The sequence below is a fragment of the Pinus tabuliformis genome, chromosome 2_2 (genome assembly GCF_031772625.1).
Source record: "Pinus tabuliformis cultivar Carrire ecotype Pingquan chromosome 2_2, CPIR1, whole genome shotgun sequence".
In the NCBI taxonomy this organism is placed as follows: domain Eukaryota; kingdom Viridiplantae; phylum Streptophyta; class Pinopsida; order Pinales; family Pinaceae; genus Pinus; species Pinus tabuliformis.
This window is the reverse complement of record NC_142300.1, coordinates 141962841-141982076: the sequence shown is the minus strand read 5'-3', so window position 1 is coordinate 141982076 and position 19236 is coordinate 141962841. Positions and strand designations below refer to the sequence as shown.

At 38.0% G+C, this 19236-nt stretch overlaps 1 long non-coding RNA gene across 1 annotated transcript; it reads left to right on the top strand.

Moving 5' to 3' along the window:
* The first annotated feature begins 5252 nt into the window (after positions 1–5252).
* Positions 5253–5946, top strand: LOC149191756 (uncharacterized). The gene is made up of 2 exons (XR_016254300.1): positions 5253–5693; positions 5790–5946. It is a non-coding gene; the product is annotated as an uncharacterized LOC149191756 (long non-coding RNA).
* The last annotated feature ends 13290 nt before the right edge of the window (positions 5947–19236 follow it).

Here is a 19236-nt window from a genome sequence, read left to right as displayed (position 1 = left end):
ATTATGGAGAATAACTATAAATGGGAGGGTATGCCTTGCTCCACAGTTCAGATTGACAACTCGCATAAATCTCAAAAGAAAGGTTCGGTGGACACAATGAAGGAGCTCGGTTTAGTTGCAGAGATGAACTCGTGAGACAAGTGCGAAAATCACATAAGAAAGGTTCGGTATTTCAGAGATGAAGTTCAGTGTAATCACAATGAGACAATGCAAATATTTTAGAGAAAGTTTTAGTGGAATGAAGGTACATAACTTCGGCATACCTTAAAGATTTTTTTTGGATATTGCAAAGATGACTATTCAATGAACTTCAGTAATGGAGTTCGAAATTACAGTAAAGTTTTGATGTATTACAGTAAGGAAACTCAGAACATTACAAGACCGAGATCAGAGTTTGGGGAAGTCACCACAAGATTGAAGGCAACATACATTACAATGTTGGCCATCATATGTTACAGTGTTGGTCGTCAATGTTGGTCATCATATATTACAGTGTTGGTCACTACAAGTATATGGATATCTTTATAGGAAATTTGTAAAGGATTATCTCATTCTTGCAAGGAGGACGTGTTGAGTACACATTGAAGAATGAAATACTACTTACATGACTAAGAGCCAATGTTGAATTGATGCAGGGAGTCTCTATTCTAGGTTGTGAGGGGCTTGGTCGTCTCATCTTGTATTGAATCTACTGAAGAAAGAATTTTAACCAGGTTTTCCCCTAGAGTGGGGTTTTTCTTTGGCTGCGTGCCTACATATTGTGTCCTCTTCTATTTGTTTCTTGGCATTAGTCTTGATGATAAGAAAAGATAAATCGAAAGAAAGAACAATAATATTGAAAACATCACAAGATAATGCCATAATAAGAGAAATCAATTAACTTGTCACACTTTGGATTTCTCAATAATACTAAGTTGAGTTGAGTTGCAGAGGATTTGTTTTGAGTTGACAAAATAGTCTATGCAACTAACTATTAGGTTTTGTTGATTATGATACTCGTAAAGAGAAGCGCGCAGTCGTTGTGTACAAGTACAAAAAGAAGAAGGGGCAGAAGAAGCCAAACTTTGCTCGAGAAACTCTATTATTAGTCCTTGTGAAAAGTCAGAGGTGACCATAGATATTTTAACATTGGGTCTATATTTTTTACGTCATGCGGGAGAAGGAACTACCTGTTTTAAGCCCATTTAGAGCTACACAAAAGTTGAAGAGTCAAGCCAAGTTAAAGATTAGAGGAAGTGTATAGGAAGGACTAGTGGTTGTCACCAAGGTTGAAGGTACAAACATAAAAGTGACATAACGGTGACAAATCCTACTGAAGAAGGGCAATTTGTGTGAACTAGGAGAAGTTGTGAAGCATCTTGAAGAGGTAGGTTGGTGCCTACAAATTGTTGAGTTGGTGCTCAACTGAGGGGTTTAGATTCTCCTGTATGTTGGTGCCTATGAAGTTTCTAAGTTGATGCTCAACTAGGGGATTGAAATCTCCTGCAATTTGGTGCCTACAAAAGTTGTAAGTTGGTGCTTACTTTGTATGAGAAAGTTTACAAAATATTTACAAAGAAAATTTGTGTAAGTGTTTCTTATAAAGATATGTGTTTCATGAATTATGTGCATCAAATGTTTTAAAAGATAAAAATTGTTAATAATAGCAAAATATTGATTCACCCCCCTAGTGTTTCCAACATATGTAGAATTTTTTTTAGGGTTTTAATAAAATTAAAATAATAATATTTCTATATAGAAAGATGTGAAATTTATATAAATATAAATAATTAAGTTAATAGACATATATATTTTGGAATAAGGTTTCCAAATTTTTAATTCAATTATCAATAATTATTAGGTAGATGGTAAGAGATTTAACTTATATGGAATACTCTATAATATTTTTTTTGTAAGTCAACATTCTATTCATTCAGAGAAAAAAAAGATATACATCCGATATTTCAAAAAGCATGTGGTCTCAACACGACTGGATTTGTTGACCATAGTCAACAGAAGGTAGCAAAAATACAAAAGAGATGCCAGTAACATTGCCCACAAATGAGAGGGCCATAGGCTCCAATAGATAAACAAAACATAAAGAAAGCCAGAGGACATTATAATCATCTGAGGTGACTGAAGCTGGGTTGTCTGGAGCAGTTCCTAGAGGAGGTGGAGGACGGAAGTTTCACTAAACGTGCTCTTCGAAGTGCGCCATCCAAGTCTCCAGCTGTTCCACTTTCTCCGCTAGATGGTTTTGTCCCCGCCAGATTACCACGACTCGCTCCATAACCTAACACTAGAAGTAATGTATGCATTCCAATGTTTCCATCAGCTCATCGTGCTTTTCCTAATTAATTCGTTCTGTTGCATCTGCCCGGTCCACCAAGGATTGGATTAGGCCTCGACAGTTTTCCAAGTAGCAGTGCGACAATCCTTTTGGGTCTGGGGCATCACAACGACCATCATTTTGAGCCGTATGAGCCCTCCTGCTCCTGCCACCTCTCCAAGAGCTAAGAGTCCGCGTACTACTACCAGTGTGGGGTGTATTCGTGCCGTCACTGTTGCCACGCTTAGTTAACTACCCCCATCTCCAGCCACCTCGTCGACTGCCGCGAAGTCCACCACCTCGCCCTCTTCGCGCTTCAATACTTGCACCTTGAGCCTTGCCCACTGGTTTGCTCCCACTTCCACCCAACATGGTTGCCAAAGCAAGGGCCTCCTCCCTCCCCGTCCGTGGCTTCGCTGGGAGGTTAGGCCGGCCTCGTTGAGGATTAGGATGCATCTGTCGCCGACCAATCACACCCAATTCTGTCGGTTGTGCTTTCGTGTTTGCGGGAATTAATTTCTGCCCTATCGTCCACCAGACCGAACTTAAGGCAGCGCCGCTAACACCACCTTCACATTCCCCGCCACACCAGTCACTCTATTGTATAGATCTGGCTACCAGGAGGACGACAATTCTCCAAAATCTTGACGCCTCCCAAACACTAGCCTCACCATGGCACTGCCAGCTTTTATAGAGACACTCCTTACCCCAAATGAACCAGAAATAACATTTACTTTCAGACTGTGCCTACCAACCTAGTCCGACCTTGCAAGGCCTGAGAAAAACAAGGAATTGGGCTTCATTATACACAACAAACCATAATTCCTCGAAGAAAATCAAGAAACCACCAATTTTGTCACGCCTCCGATGCCTCTTTCCCCATCGAGTAGGAGGCCAAGTATATTTCCACCACCAAACCTGAGCACTGAACCAAAATCATGACACCTTCCTCATCTCGCTTTTCAACCCATTGTCGCTTCCCTTTCCCAATGCGCCATAAATACTCACACGTCTGAGAGCTAAGGCTCGTGTATGCCATTCCCTACTCCGCATGGTATGAGGGGACTTTGAGGTACGACCCTCCCCACCGACCCATTTGTCACTCTTCATGGGGCCCGACAACGATGTTAGTCTCCGTTCTCACCCCCATCGGGGATTCTATACTATTTTTAATAGCAGGTTGACATGATCTTAAAAGTAGTCATGCCCTTCCCACTCTTTTAATTAAATTGATTAATTGTAAAAAAATGTTATATGAACAAGTGTCATATGAAATGAGTTATAATTTTGTTGACTTTGGTATTGATAAGCCATAATATTGTAATAAAACCTATTTACAATCTCCATGGTAAAGTGGGGTGAATCTCTATGATAAATAATATTGTCACAAGTTTTTTTAATGTATATATGTTTAATTCACATATATATATTTTTAATTAATAAAAATAATAATTATTTAAAATAAAGTGATAATTTAGCTATTTTTTAAAGGTGAGATGTATCATGAAGTAAGTGTTTTGATGCTTGTTATGGATTGATGTCTATACGTGTTTACCAACCATTTAATTTACATGGTTGCTTTTGTTAAGAACCAACCATTTAATTTATATGGTTGCATTAGTATTATTAAGAACTAGCATAGGTCCATCATATCTCCCGATCTACCAAGCACCAAGAGGAATTAAATCTCTAGCAAAGCTTTCCTCAAGTTTTGCACTCAAAAAAAGTTTTGCATCTTGAGAGATTTGATCCCTCTAAGTGCTTAGTAGATCTAAACTCAAAATGTATCTCTAATGATATATAGAAAGTATAAAGTTCCAATCTCCTCCCATATTAAAAGTTTAAATGATTAAAAAAATCAATAATCCATTAAATTCTTTATTATATATTTACAATTTTGTATAGAATGTTTTTTAAATAACAAACATTATTTTTAAAATTATCTTAAAAATATTTAACATAAAAATGGAAAAATTACATATTAAATATAATTCCATTTAACTAATTTATAGATTTTATTTTTATATTTACATCCTACTCAATTTTAAACATTTATTTTCACATTTAAATTACACTCAATATCAAAATTTTGAACTTTTATTTTCACATTTAAATAATACTTGATTTTGTTGTTGTTGTTGTTAAATAATACTTCATCTAAATTTATTTTTTTGTTTAGTAGTTTATGTGAGTCTTGAGATGATTGCACCACTAATTTATGGCTTGAGTAAGAGGCATTTAAATTGTCAAAATCACTAAGACGTGGTCTAGGCCACACTAACACTTAGCATCGCTCGATTTTGACCATAAAATTTTAAACTAATAACCTTTACATCCAGAATGCCTTAACAAAACACCTATAACCACTATCTACTCTATACCCCATAAACTATATAATCTGAAAATTACTATATTTTCTCAATTTAGAAAATATTCTGTTATTTAATTTCTACGGAAGTAATTACTATATTACCAAATCATATTCAATTTCAATTAAAAAAATCACATTTCCATACACAAACAAAGTTCTCTAAAATTCGTGGTGGCTGATACACACAAACAAAGTTCCCTCTAAAATTCCTGGTGGTTGATGGACATTATCATTTGACAATTAAAAGGAGCAAATGAATTTTTTGTGACCGTCCACCTCCCTTTAGTTAAGTGTAGCACTCAGACCTCCTAGGGAGCTCCACTAATGATGGACCCCTTTCTATTTCTGAAGGTCACCACCATTGTATTATCACTGGAAACAAGGATTGAACCGGGGACGTTAGACACATTAGGGAATTAAACGTGGGGTTACATAAAGACAAACGCCAAGGGCGTGTGTGAGCTCAGGGTTTTATTCGATCTCGAGGAACCGGAGGGGAAGATGGGATGATGAGGACGAGGACGAAGGCGGTTGAGGAGGCTGAGCAGTAGAACCCAAAATTTCCAGGTACATATTTCTTCCTCTATAATATCCTTTTCGCTTCTCCTCTGCTAACAGATGGTCACGTGGGTGGCTCTCTCTTCGAGGTTCAGTAAATTGTCATTCCCTCTGGTCACATAGTCTTTTCATTTAGCCCCCTTCTCAGATCATTACTGCTGGTTACACTTATACCCACTTTTCTTCCCTCTTTTTCTTTGAGCTGCTCATGGGGTCTGTGCGTGTGCCCGTTAGATGAATTTACGAATTTGGTTTTGGTTGAAATGCAGTCATGACGGTTCAATGGGAACAAAGCACAATACCCCCATTGTGATTGGGGGTCCCGAAGGTTAAAATTTTTGGGGTTCTGCACGGGAATCGATCCTGTGACTGCCTGTTGGCAAATGATACTTGTTGTGCAAAACCCCATTTATGAATACAGCAAGAATGCCTTGAATGCTTCTGCTTATATGGCAGGTAGATGCCATTTTCCTTCCTCTATCACTTGCTGTGTTCATCTTGTTTTTATTTAACCAATAATGGTGATTTTGGGGTTTTATGTGCTCCAACCAGAGCTGTTTTATTGAGGGGTTTCGCCATTCACTGTGGAGAATCTCCAAAATCTTCCATTCACTGACGCAGAACCTGCCCCAATACGAGCTGTTGCTTTTATTCCTTATATGGGCTAGTGGGTTTTGACATATTAAGGTATGATCCATATTCTTGAATAGGCCTTCAAAGATTAAATAGACACAGTACACATAGTAGAGCCCAAGTGATTCAAGTAACATGCTGAACAATGGATCATGTAGCAACCAAAGATAGGATGAACGCAAATGGCTTCCACCTTAAAGCCTGCAGTGCTGTATAGTTCTTAATGGAAGGAATCCTCAACAAGGGATTTGCCACTTCGTTTTTAGTAATCTGGCAAGGAAGAAGGCATCGTAAAGGCAACGGGAAGGGGCCCACAAAACGTACACGGGCACTTCTAAGTGGTACGGCATGTAAATTCGGGATAAAAACTAACTTCTGTGGTAGGAGATGAGATGGTGTCCGTCAAGACAAAGTGTCATGCCACTCATTGGAATTAGTTAATATAGCTAATTTGAGATATTACAGTCAACTCTTGGTATATGTATGTGAGATCAAGGTGCAGTTTAGATATTATCTGTGTTTGTGAATCTGCATACTGCTTTTGGTTGGTTCTAACTACGGTCTGCTTTTGGATCACAATGACATGTTTAAAACAATATCTAGATTGGCTTAATTGTAACCTCTAAGCAGAAAGAGAGATTGTTATTGATCACTAATTCTCTTTGTAATTCACCATCTTGACAAGCTTTGGCTTCTAGTCTGTAAACAGATCTCTTCACTGACTCCTTTGCATCGACAACTATTCTCACGTAACCCTTAAAAAATCTTTGGCTCAATATTCTCATCACATCTTTCGATAGTCTAATTTTCTGAAAAATAACTTTCATTGGATAATGAATTTCATTTTGGGAATTGGTCCTCGTAAATTCCATGATATTATGGCACTTTCCCAAACTTCCAAGTCTTTAAGAACTTTTTTGCCACTCTTGAGATTTTATTATTTAATATCCCCGATTCAATGTTTTAATGTCTTGTAAATAAATAATGAGACAGTTTTATTATTAAGAATTTAATGATGTTATCGGATAGAATGTACAACCTTTTCGTGAAATGGGAAATTCATTGTCAAGACTCCATCAAGCAGGGTATGTACTATGCATACATGTCTAGGTAAAATACGAGGGCAGGTGTGGAATAAATTCAGGATAGATTAGCTTAGGACATGATGATGAGGAGCATGCTATATCAAATGGAGCAAAATCTGATCATTTTGCTTGTTGGGGAACAAAGCCTTATTTAGGTCAATCATTTTTGCCAAGCCACCTCACCTTTATACATCAACCACTTTATAATAATAAGGGGACTTTTTATTTGGCTTGTTCTCTATCCCTTTTTCTTTGGCACTTTCCATGTCATTCCTAGTTGTCATCAAGTCACTCCTTTTGAGTATGGCTAATGGTTGCTAGAAATGCTGTTTTGCATTGTTGTAGTCACTTTGTCTCGCAAGCTGTTCATAGACACATATTGATAAGTCTTTGACGGTGTTCTTTTGTGTTGCTTGCGTGCACATTGTTAGTCTTAAAGAATGCCCTCAATGGATGCCTATAGATTGTTGGCCTTAAAGAATAGCTTCAATGGATATGCAGGGAGAGATGCATGTTTAAGGAGAATACATCTTTGCTGATTGATGATTGTTTAAACTTAAATTAGCATGTTTAGATCCTTGATCTAGTTTGGATAGCAATGAGGAATTCTAGCTTTACTATTGATTCATTTGGGATCATCAACCAGGTCTTGATTTGGTCAAGTGATAATATAGTTATAGTTGTTAGTAGTTGTGCATTGTTAAGTCTTTGACGAAATTCTTTTGTATCACTTTCATACACATTGTTAGCCTTGAAGAATAACCCTAATAGATATGTTCGGAGATATATATGTGGGAATCCTTGCTATTGCAATAGTTGTTTAAACTTTAAAGAGCATCTTCTACCTCTTGATCTAGTGGAGTTAGCAAGGAGACATTCTAGCTTTTCCTTGGACTTGATTAGGATGATCAACGTGACATTGATTTGGTTTTGGATAGCAAGATAGTTTTAGTTGTTCATAAAAGTTTCTTTTAGAGGGAAGAGATTTAGTTCTTTACAACTTACACATATTTAGGGGTTGAATTCAAGGGTTTAGGTTCCAGTGTGTGATACGCCCTTTAGCCTCAACTTAATAAGGGATGCAACGTCCTTGCTCTTCTTGAGAGATAGTGCTTCTAAAATCATTTCAAGGACATCTCATCCAAAATGCACCTCTTGGACATGATTATTAAGCCCATAGTCATTTATGGTTTTGAGGTGTGGGGAACAAGTTTGCTTCAGATTGATTGGGTTCAAGTTAGACAAATTCTAGACGCTCCTCGTCATACATACCATTGGATACAAACAAATTATACCTCGACACATTGTTCAAGTAGATTTTGGGGTTTAGTCTCATTGCCTTAATCATTAATGATGTCTTTTGATTGATCTTGTTTTGCACATCATTTTTTTTTTCTTTTCGTTTTTGACTTATCTTGTTCCTCACTTACTTTTGATTTTTGGGTCTTGGCCTTTGGCAAGGATTGGCATCCCAATTTAACATTTTGTTCTTTTGACACCCCCCTTTCAAAAAAAAAAAACCAAAGGTGGTCAATCAACCTCTTTATAACATTCCCAAAACTTAACCCTGTTGATATTGTAATTGTACTTAATTATACTATTGATCGCTGTATGGGCATGTAAACGGGCAAAGACCCAAAATAATTGTAATTACAATTTAAATAGTAGCTGATGAAGCAGTGAAGCCTTGATATGATACAAACCATGTGAGGCCATGAGGAGAGGGAAGCAAACAAAGGGAAATTGGAGGTTAGTAGTTGCCAATGGATTATTGGTCGAGCCAAATGTTCATAAGGACCAACATTGTTAACATTTTCTAAGAAAATATCTAATGGGAAGGTGCAACAATAATTGCCAATAGTTATGAGTGGAGTGGGCAGTAGTACCAAAACTGCATAATGAGTATGGGCAACGTACCTCTTGAATACTTTCACTAGAAGTCTCTGATCTGACCAGCATGGGAAAACATGACATGCAATCCCATCAAGGGAAGAAACCTATGGAAGTTGATTGTGAAAGACAAGAAAAGGCAGAGAAAAAAAAAGAAGGGAGAGAGAAGCACTTGTGCTTGAGGACAGAGAAGAGTAGAGCTAAAAAGCAAGGGGAAGAGAGGAGAGCGAAATATAGCACAAGTGGGTGCGCTAGAGGAGAGAGAAGCGCATAGCGCATGGGTGCAGAGAAGACCAGAGATGAGAGGAGGGCTCTCGTGTGAAGGAGAAGGGAACCTCGTGCATGATCGGGTTTGCCTAATTTCGATGAGTAAGGTCAGGGGGCGAGTCTTAGCTTGAGTTAGAGGGTTGAATAAATTTTGTTGAGGACTGTCTGTGTAATGCACGAAGACATCGAAAGGAGGCGCTAAGGGACTTATGATTGAGTGGGAAGGGCTCCTTTCATGCTATGCAGGCTTGGAATGGCCATTTGACGAGTGAAATGTTGGAAGTCATGCACTTGAGCACTTGGAAGGGGCATTGAGGAACTCTTGGCCGAGCAAAAGGGTTCTCCTTGTGTTGTGCAGGTTCTGTTGTGACCACATTGGGAATGGGATTAGGCCATGGCTCTACATGGAAGGAGAGTGGCCTTCATCGTTACACCACTAGTAGCATGAGAGATGTTGCCCCTTGGGGTGGTTGTTGTGTAGAGCAACTAAGAAATCACCCATAACAAGTAGGCAATGACTTTGGGCATTGTGTGATCTTAAAGGAAACCGATGAGTTAACTTGTTGAAGGAGAATGGATTTCATGAATTCAACCTATAATGCTGAGTAGAACTCCCCTCATGGTCTCTTGGTTTGGCCTCGTGGATGTGTAGCTACAAGAAAGAACACAGTGCAACTGAGCGTATGGTGGGGTGGAATGTGGCTCACCCTTCATTATTGCAGACATCATAAAATTGTAATTAGCGTGGATTTCATCTCTGCGATGTAAACTATGTTAATAAGAAAGATAAGATCATTGTTGAAATGTATTGTATTTATATGCGTTCCTGCTTAATGGACAATATGGTCTATACAATGTCTATGTATGATGTGAAGCAGTACATCAAGTTGGAATGGCTGTATAATGCTCATATGCCCATATTCAATCATTAATATATTTTTGTGACATGCCTTTCATGTTATGGACAAGAAGTAAATGGTTCCTTAAGTAAGGGATTGAAGGAGTTCTAATCCTGGCCATATGGCCAATGACGATGGTTGGTTCTTAGACTGGGGAAACCCCAAACTAGCTGAGTTTTATTAGAGGGTCTTGTGAATGATGTGGATGTCAAAGGCAGGAGCAGAAGCCTTGACTTCAAAGGGGAAACATAAGGGAAAGAGTCTTCCCAGAACATGTGATGGAATCATGAAAGAGTGAACTAAAGAACTTTGGCACTGTTTGGGGCTAGCTAATGGTTCAAAACAACCATTATGTATATTGGTTTGGGCCGCAATTTAGTTGTGAGATCCTTGGTATGGGAGAGAGAAAAGTCGGGGTTTTGATTCCATTGCTTTGGGTGAAAAGGGATTTGAGGTAGAGACCCTTAACACAATGTTTCATTGGAGATTTGGGGTTTGCAGGCCTCGGCCTTAGCCCCTGGTAGCATGGCTGACATAGGGGCTATGACCAAAAGGCAGGTATATGGAGGGCTTACCATATATCAAGACCTTAGAAGTATGTTGAAAGCATATTTTGTAGAAGTCTTGATATGGTGTGGCCCTCCGTTGATGGTCCTTACTGGATGGAAAAATCTTTGTTAATCGAATTAGACACAGTAAACGATGACATCAAAGCATCAAAGTGTGGGACTTTTGAGGGATGATATCAGAATCAATGACATGGCAGTACCAAGTGGAGAACATGTGTCATGTAGATTTGGGGTTTTTGGCATGCCAACTATTTAAAGGTCACTGACATGTGGCACACATTAGTAGTGCCATGTGGCAAAGGACATTAGTATTTGCCACGTGTCGGTCTGTGGTTGGATTTGATAGTTTTGAGATGGCATGCTGAGTTGGCCATCGGGCCATTGGCCTATTGAGAATTGCAAAAGTTCGTAGTTGTAGGAATTTGTCGATACTCGATATTCCATATTAGCATATTGGGTCACTTGGAATATTGACATATTGGGTTAGCCAAAGTATCAGTTTATTGAAACCTTCAGAGATTGGGATAAGGCCCATTTCATAGAAACAATGATATGGCGAGGGTTGACATCACAAGTGGGCCTGGGGCGTGGACTAGTGTGTGGGCGACACATGGCTACGAGCTACCACATGTCAGCGATGTGGGCAAGTACGAATGCTTATATGGCCCTTACGGGGAGAAGTCTTCAAATGGGCATAACTTGGTGCCCAGAGCTCAAAATGAGGAAATTTATAATGTTGGAAAGCTCTTGACAAGCAGGAGATGATGGTGGTGTCACAATAGTGATTTGAAGTGATGGAAGAAAGAGGAAATTTAATAACCCCATTTTCGTAATAAATCGTGAAGGTCGGGTCTAGTTACGCCCCACATCCCTAATAAGGCATTAGGGGGTTGGGTATGTTATACTCCATGAGACTCATGAGGTGTAACCTTTTTTGGAACACCACCAAACTAGTGAACAAATTGATTCAGGGTCTCAAAGTTGGGTTACCCTCATCCAACACTCTACTCCCTAGGTTTGTTTGAGTAGCCAAGCTTCCATCTACAGTTTATTACCCATGGCCTTGGATGTTAGTAGTGTTGGGCTTCGTGCTCTTGTGTCCGCCCCAGGATCTTGCAAGTAGGCACTCTCAGTGCCTGTCAGTTCATGTATGGGATATCATTTACTAGTGCATATTATTGGCCCTTTCATAGTTATTGATGACTCTGACGAGGAGCATGTTTTGTGGTCCCCTTAGTTGTCCTCAACAACAAACTGTAGGATGCCTTGACATCCTTTCTATTTAGCACAAAAACTTATTAGTTTCTCACCTTTGACAAACTTGGGCTTGAATATGTCCTACTTATAACACTTTCTGGAGCTGTGGGATGGAATCATTGTTTCTTCCCCTTAGACGTGTAGGCATTGGATGCACTCTCTTAGGATCCCTTTGGGATAACTTTGGGTTAGATCCCATCGAATCTAGATTGAGACAAATCACCATTTACCATGATCTGATAGGGTCTGCTAAGTGTGCCACCTTTAGGAGCTGGAGACGTAGATGCACCTTATTTTGGTGCCCCTTATATACAAGATTAGAAGATACTATCTTTCCTTTATAGGGACTCGGGGGACTCCCTCTCTACTTTCTTTGTGTTTCAGGACCAAAGATGCTTAGTCCTCTTCATCAGGGAGATCTTTAGCCATAGATTTCAACTTCTGCACACCATGCCTTGCCTTGAGATGACCAAATTGTTCACCTCATACTTCCTTGCCTCGTTGATTTGTTAGATTGACGCAACAAATGGCAGGCAAAGTTCCACAAGGCACCAAACAACATAATGGTGAGGCATTGGGTTTCTCCTTATCCTCCCCCTCTGAGAGGCCAACTGACATCATCGAGATTGCATTGATGATAATATGATATCAATTTGTACATTAGGCCACACATTCTCAGAGTTGTAGAGCAATGTTCCACCAAGGTTTTGGGACGAGGGGGTGAGGGAGCAAGGATACGCGGGAACAGCCTATGCAAAAGTTCCCCGCCAATTTTTAGGAAACATGGGGGGACGTCAAGGTCTTAAAAGCTTATAAATATAAAATATAATTTATAAATTGAGTCCACTATGAAAATTGGGTTTGAATTGAAAAGCTGCAAAGCATGATCATTGATATGAATATCATTATCTAATATCATATAAATTTAAAATTCTAATTTATAATCATACATCATACATTACGATTAAAGTTTAAACCATATTGATGTTCCACATCCTACTATGAACATTGAATACTGAACAATGAATATTGACATAAAATTATAAAAGTCAAGTCTGATACATCAAGAGTCAAAATTTTATAGAGTCACAATAACATAAGAACATCAACATATTGAAAGATAAATGAGCATAATTTTGCTCAAGCCTCAAGGTAATGCCCCGCTAGTCTCTGCATCTAGCTACTGCATGAATAAATAAGGATCAACCATATCACCATTTGAATTTGAATCACTAGCATTCTCAAACATGCTAAGTGGTACACCAACCAACCCCATCTTTCTCTCATCAAGTCTCTCCTCCATATCTACCTGTGCATCATCCTCTGGACCAACATCCCATCGTGTTGCTGGTCCCTTCAAATACTCATGTGTCTTCCTATGCTCAAGACATAGGGCACTGTACACAACAACTAACTTCTCCGCTCTTTTAGAGGTAAGCTTGTTCCTCTTGATAGAGTGGATGAAGCTATATGTGGACCAATTCCTCTCTGCTGTAGAGGAACTAGGAGTGTCTTGCGAATGGAGTGAGGGGCCGGGCTAATAATGAATTAAATTTATAAGAAAACGAATTGAAACCCTAAAGTATTAAAACTAATGTTAAATTTTAATTATAAACAAAAGTTTATTTAAAAAAATTGGGCCCTTCGACCCCCCACGTCCCCCCTCGTCCCCGCCCCCTCGACCCCCCACGACCCCCTTTTCGGAAAGGACCCCTCAGCATAAGGAAACGTCCCCTTGGCACATCCCCCTGCGTACCCTTTTTTGGGAGCGTGGGGAAACGACCCCTTCTCGTCCCCAAGTCCCATAGCGCGAGGGAGCTAGGAAACTAGACCCCTAGGGGTGGGGGCGAGTCCCCATGGAACACTGTTGTAGAGGGACCAATTCTAGACGAACTCAGAGTAGAGTACCTTTTGCTCGTCAGACTACCTTCTAGGCTCTGAGGAGCAATCAATGATCCATTTAGGGTTTCCTTTTTTCCAATTTTAGATATCACGAGTATCCCTAGCTCGTACATTCCCCCCCTTGGGCCATACAATTGGAGGCCCCAATGGTTCCAAAGGACTTTGAGAGTGAGCCAGTGCCCTGTTCACCCCCTTTGCCCTTGGCCATAAGATTCAGGATACCTTGATATCATCGACATCATTGTTCAATCTCCTTCTCTCACTCTCTCTTGATAGACTCTTGAGTTGTCCAAACTTACTTAGTATTTTGTAACATTGTACCTTTTTCATGATCTCACACACACACACATACACATACATATACATATACATATACATATGAATACAATGTGGCAATGCAAACACAACTCCTATAAATGTTGAAATTATATAAGCTCATATATATATATATATATATATATATATATATATATATATATATAGGTAGGAGCTGTGCTTGCATTGCCACATTGTATTCATACTAGTCGTACTCTTGAGTCCCAGGGACCTACTTTTGTGGTCATTTGTTGAATATTAATATAATTATCTTATCTTATCTCCTATGTCTTGTATCCTAAATCACATGGTTAAGGTTCGACAATAATAAAGTTCGATTTGAATTTGAATTTTTCAATAAGGTTCACCATTAGGTTCGTCCATATACATATTTTCAAAATATATATTTTTTATAACACATTTTATATATTTATACATATTTTCAAAATATAAATATTTCGTAATATGTTTTATATATTTCTATTTTATATATAATAAATAACATTTGTAACATATATACTAAATATATAATATATAAAATATTTTATATCATTATATAATACAATATTACAAATTATCATAAAATAAAAAATATAAAAAATAACATTCTAACATATATGGTTAATATCTAATATATATAACATATTTTAAAATTCAAAGCATTGTTGCTAAAACTTAAAGGACTGTTGCAAAAATTTAAAGAACTCATAGAAATTAACCAGACTGTGGCAAAGGTTCAAGGGATAGATTCAAAAATTAACTGCCATAGTTGCACAATTAAAGAATATTCATCGTCACAGTTGCAGTCACGTGCCGACCGCATCCCCTTGGTCGCATATTGGTTCTATTTGAAGGATCAATTAGTTTTCTGCCTTGGAACGTCGAGCGAGATTGATCAACTGAATCTCTTATTTACTGAGCGTGTTATACCTTCTCATCTCGACTTTTTCAATAGTCAAGAAGAAATAAAGAGCATTCGTTCTTCAGAAAATTGGTTGTATGATTAGCTGGTGAATGCCATTGCCGAATTGCAATGAACTTAAAATTATTTTATTGAGATTGAGGTCCGAAATTCAGCGAACCCTGTGACATTGCTTGTACCTTATTTTATATCTTCTTTAAGGTAGTACATATACCTTTTAGCCAGACACTTAGTTTTTTATCCCTTTTTGCTTTTAATGTTGATCTAGAAGAAACTACAAAGTACTTTTAAGATGATAGACTTGGGATTGATGCATTCTTTCCTAGGTTTGGAGGTATGGGAATATGGGGACAACATATATCTATGACATAGAGTAAGCATGTAAATGAGTTACTTCATAGGGTTTAAGATGATCAATTGTAGGTTATCGTCAACGTTCATTGGCATTGTTTTGAGGTTGACAATGGAGGATACTTCTAAGCCAATGAATGTAACTATTTATAACTAATTGGTTGATAGCTTGTTTTACTTGATCAACACATGAATATATCTGGCTTATGCAATTTCATTGGTTGCAAGAGTTTTATCTTCTCCAAAGACCACATATTGCATACATGCTAAGATGATCTTTCAATATGTGATGGGTACCATTGATTATGGGATCAAGTACAACAAAAATGGCGATTTCAAGTGGACAAGGTATACAGATGCAAATCAAATAGGTCACATGATGATAAGAAGTTGATACCAAAGTACATATTTAGTGTGGTAGTAGGTGCAATAAGAACCATTAGGGCCATAGGTAATGGCATTGTCCACGACAAAGGTAGAGTACATGGCAACTATGGATGCTACTTGTGAAGTGGTTTGGCTTCAACGAATATGTGAGTATGAATTAGAAGCATATTTTTCCCTCTACCCTCCGTTGTGATAATCGAAGTGTGTTGGAGTTTGTGAAGAACCAATGTACATGCATGTGCCACATTATTGTGAGGTACACATTTCCATGACATCGGAGAGGAAATGGAAAATAGAGATTGAGTTGAGATAGCATTTTATTGATGACCAAACAAGTAATATCACTGGGTAAGGACAAGTTTGAGAAATTTATATCAGCACTTGGAGTTCTGGTCAATGAGTTGACCATTAAGGGGGTGTTAGAATGTTTAAAGACCACATGATGACCTCTTTCAGCCTACCTTTTGTTAATAATTTACTGTACTTATTGTCAGGGTCATTTATGGGACACTGATTTTTTATTTTGATCTTGTATCAATGAGCCTATAAATAGGCACACCTAATAGGAGTTTTATGTGGAGTTTGAGTTCTTAGAAGCACTGGTATGGTTGCATTGTGTGTATTGATCTTTTGTCTTGTTATCTCTCTTACTGTAGACCCTAACAGTGCTCATTTTCATCTTAAAAAATAACAATACTATATTTTTCTTTTAACCATCACATTGGAATATATAACTAATTAGGACGGGGTTTTGGGGTTATTGTTTTTAGACCATGGAATCTTTGACTCAGGCTTAATGTTGAATTGTATGTTACCATGTTGTGTAATCATCCAAAAATTGGTTTCTTATCTAGGGGTTTTGGAGTTGAGTGGCAACAATCTCTTCCTCATAGATATAGGTCAATTGAGCCTGTTTGACAATTAGGTCTTGAACACTGGTTTAATGATGACTCATTAAGATCAATACCTTCACAACTAGTTTCATTGAACCATCATTTTCTAGGTGTCATCTAGTAAGTATTGTTGTCTCATAATTAGTTTAAGGGGCGATGGTGTTCTGCTATTTGTAGATATTCTTTATTTAGAATGATATTCCCCGAGAAATGTGCTCTTTCTTTTTCTTGGTAAAAAAATCTTATGATCTATTGTGATTGTTCTTCACTTGGCGTGTTAATAAGAATTCTCTCTATTTGGGCTTTTTTCTTTTTTTTTGGTACCATTTGGAATTGGGTCATTTCCAACTTGTCCTATTCTACCTCTAGGAGTTCCATGGGTTTAATGGTGAGTTCTCTAGTTACAGTTGAACACCCCTTTGGATTGTTTAGTTCATCTTTTGGATTCAAACTTATGATTTCCCCGTTATATTTTAGCAATATATTTCTAGTATTTCCTTTTGGTTGATTGTTTTCTATATATGAGATTGTTTAGTACTCAGTTTTACTTGTTTACAGATATAATATTGTAGTGGAAGTACTACCTCTGTTTCTCTTATAACTTTTCAATAGTTTCTTGTTATTGGTAGTAAATTGTTGATTGAATTATAGGTCTCTATCACTCCTAAATTTTTTTGATTGGTTTCCTTTTCTGTCTAGTCAGCTACAGTTGGTTTAATATTTTTTGGATTTATCCAAAGGCTTATGGAGGTTGTTATTTGTTGGCTATATTGTGCCAGTGTGCTTAGTTATGTCTGCATTTATTGTAGTGCAAGTCTTAACCATGTTTTTTTTATGCAGCTTTAGGTTATATTAGTCATTAGACTCTAGACTCTAGAGTGCTGCTACTTAATTCTTGCCATCTGTGGCTTTGATAATTTGTCAAGATGTCAATTTTATTTTGTTTGTGGTGTAATACTCAAATATAATTTATGTTTGACAACACATTTCCATAAAGTTGAATAGCTAGTTTCAGATGTTGAGAGATGTGACAATTGTCTTCTGCTTGTCTTGGTTTCCATGTTCTTCCAAAATAGTTGATTTGTGTCTGCATCTATTCTTTTACTCATTTTTTGTAAAGGTGCTTACTTTTAACTAGTAATAAAACAGTATATATATATATATATATATATATATACACACACACACACATGAGCATTTGTGTACAAAAAAAATAGTGTTGCACATGCCACAAGCACAAACACTAGCAACAAAGGCCTTAGTTGCCCCAAATTTTATGGCAAAAATGTTTTAACTACCATATCTAACAAAATTTATCAATTATCCAGCTGGAATTGGTGAATAAATCCAGGGTTACAATTATTAAAAATAAAACTGCCATCATGGATGCAAAAACCAACATACAAGGCACAAAATATATAGGGAAACTGCAAGCAATATTCCTGTCGCTGGAGGATTATTGTAATCATTGTTTTTGCAAGACACCCCCACCATCTATCTGTGGCTTTGATCTTCCACCCGGCAATCTTTCTCTGTGGATGCTTCTTAGTTGTAGAAATTCCTAGGGTTAATGTTGGGAACTTACCATTTTTTTAGCCATGGGAATCAGTAATTTGTTCGAATGCTTTGGTCTAGGCCTGGGATCAAACCAACTGGCTGCCACTATAATCCAAGAGTATATCTAATAGCCCGCATGCTAGATACACCAATAACCTATAACTTAGCAAGGGCCGAGGCACCTGAGTGGTCTTCATCCCTCTGTCTACCCTTCTGGTCTTATCACAACCAGCCAAGTCTCATTAGGGAACTAACATTATTGGCTTGTTCTGGGGACTGTAAGGGCAACCGTGATAGCATTGTTGATGTGTCCTCGACTCCTCTTTGTGTGTCCAGCAATGTGTCTGTGATAGCCGCTGTTTGTGACTGATGAAAATGGAGAGAGGGAGTTGGCAATGGGACAGGAGGCTCCCAGTGTAAGATACAGGGGGCCCTACCTAAATATTTAAGGAGTTGCTAGAGATGGGTACCATCGAGCTCAATTTTCAGGTTCTGCACCTGAATTGGCAGGTTTTGTTCCTGAATTGGTCATAAATGTCAAAACTAGTTGATTTTGTATAGAATTGTATAACAAGTGATGGGGACCACTTGAACTTAAATTTAAAAAAAAAATCAATAAAATGGAAAAAAGTAAAACACTAAACCTAACTAGGCCCACCTCGACTCTATTTAAATAGGTCCCCACTCCTCCATAAGACTCAAAATTCATGTGAGCAATTTGTAGTTTTTGAGCTGAGTTTCTTGGGCTGATTTGGAGGGCTGATAGAAGGGTTGATTTGAAGATGTGCACCCAGTGGTTGAACATGACCACCGAATCGAGTAGCATAGTCTTGGATGATATTGATCTTTTGTAAAAGAGGGTTATGGAGACTCAGCTAGCAGTGCTTGACAAATCTTGGAGGGACTTTGATCCACTTCCACAGCCAGATGATTTGATCATTGCTGTTGGACAGCTACCTTCAGGGCCAAGGGAATCAAGTCAGAGTCCCTTTTTTAATATACTTATGTTGAGGATGTAGATGATGAGAATTCAGATGATTCTATTATGATTAGATTGTAAAGTCTAGAGTCT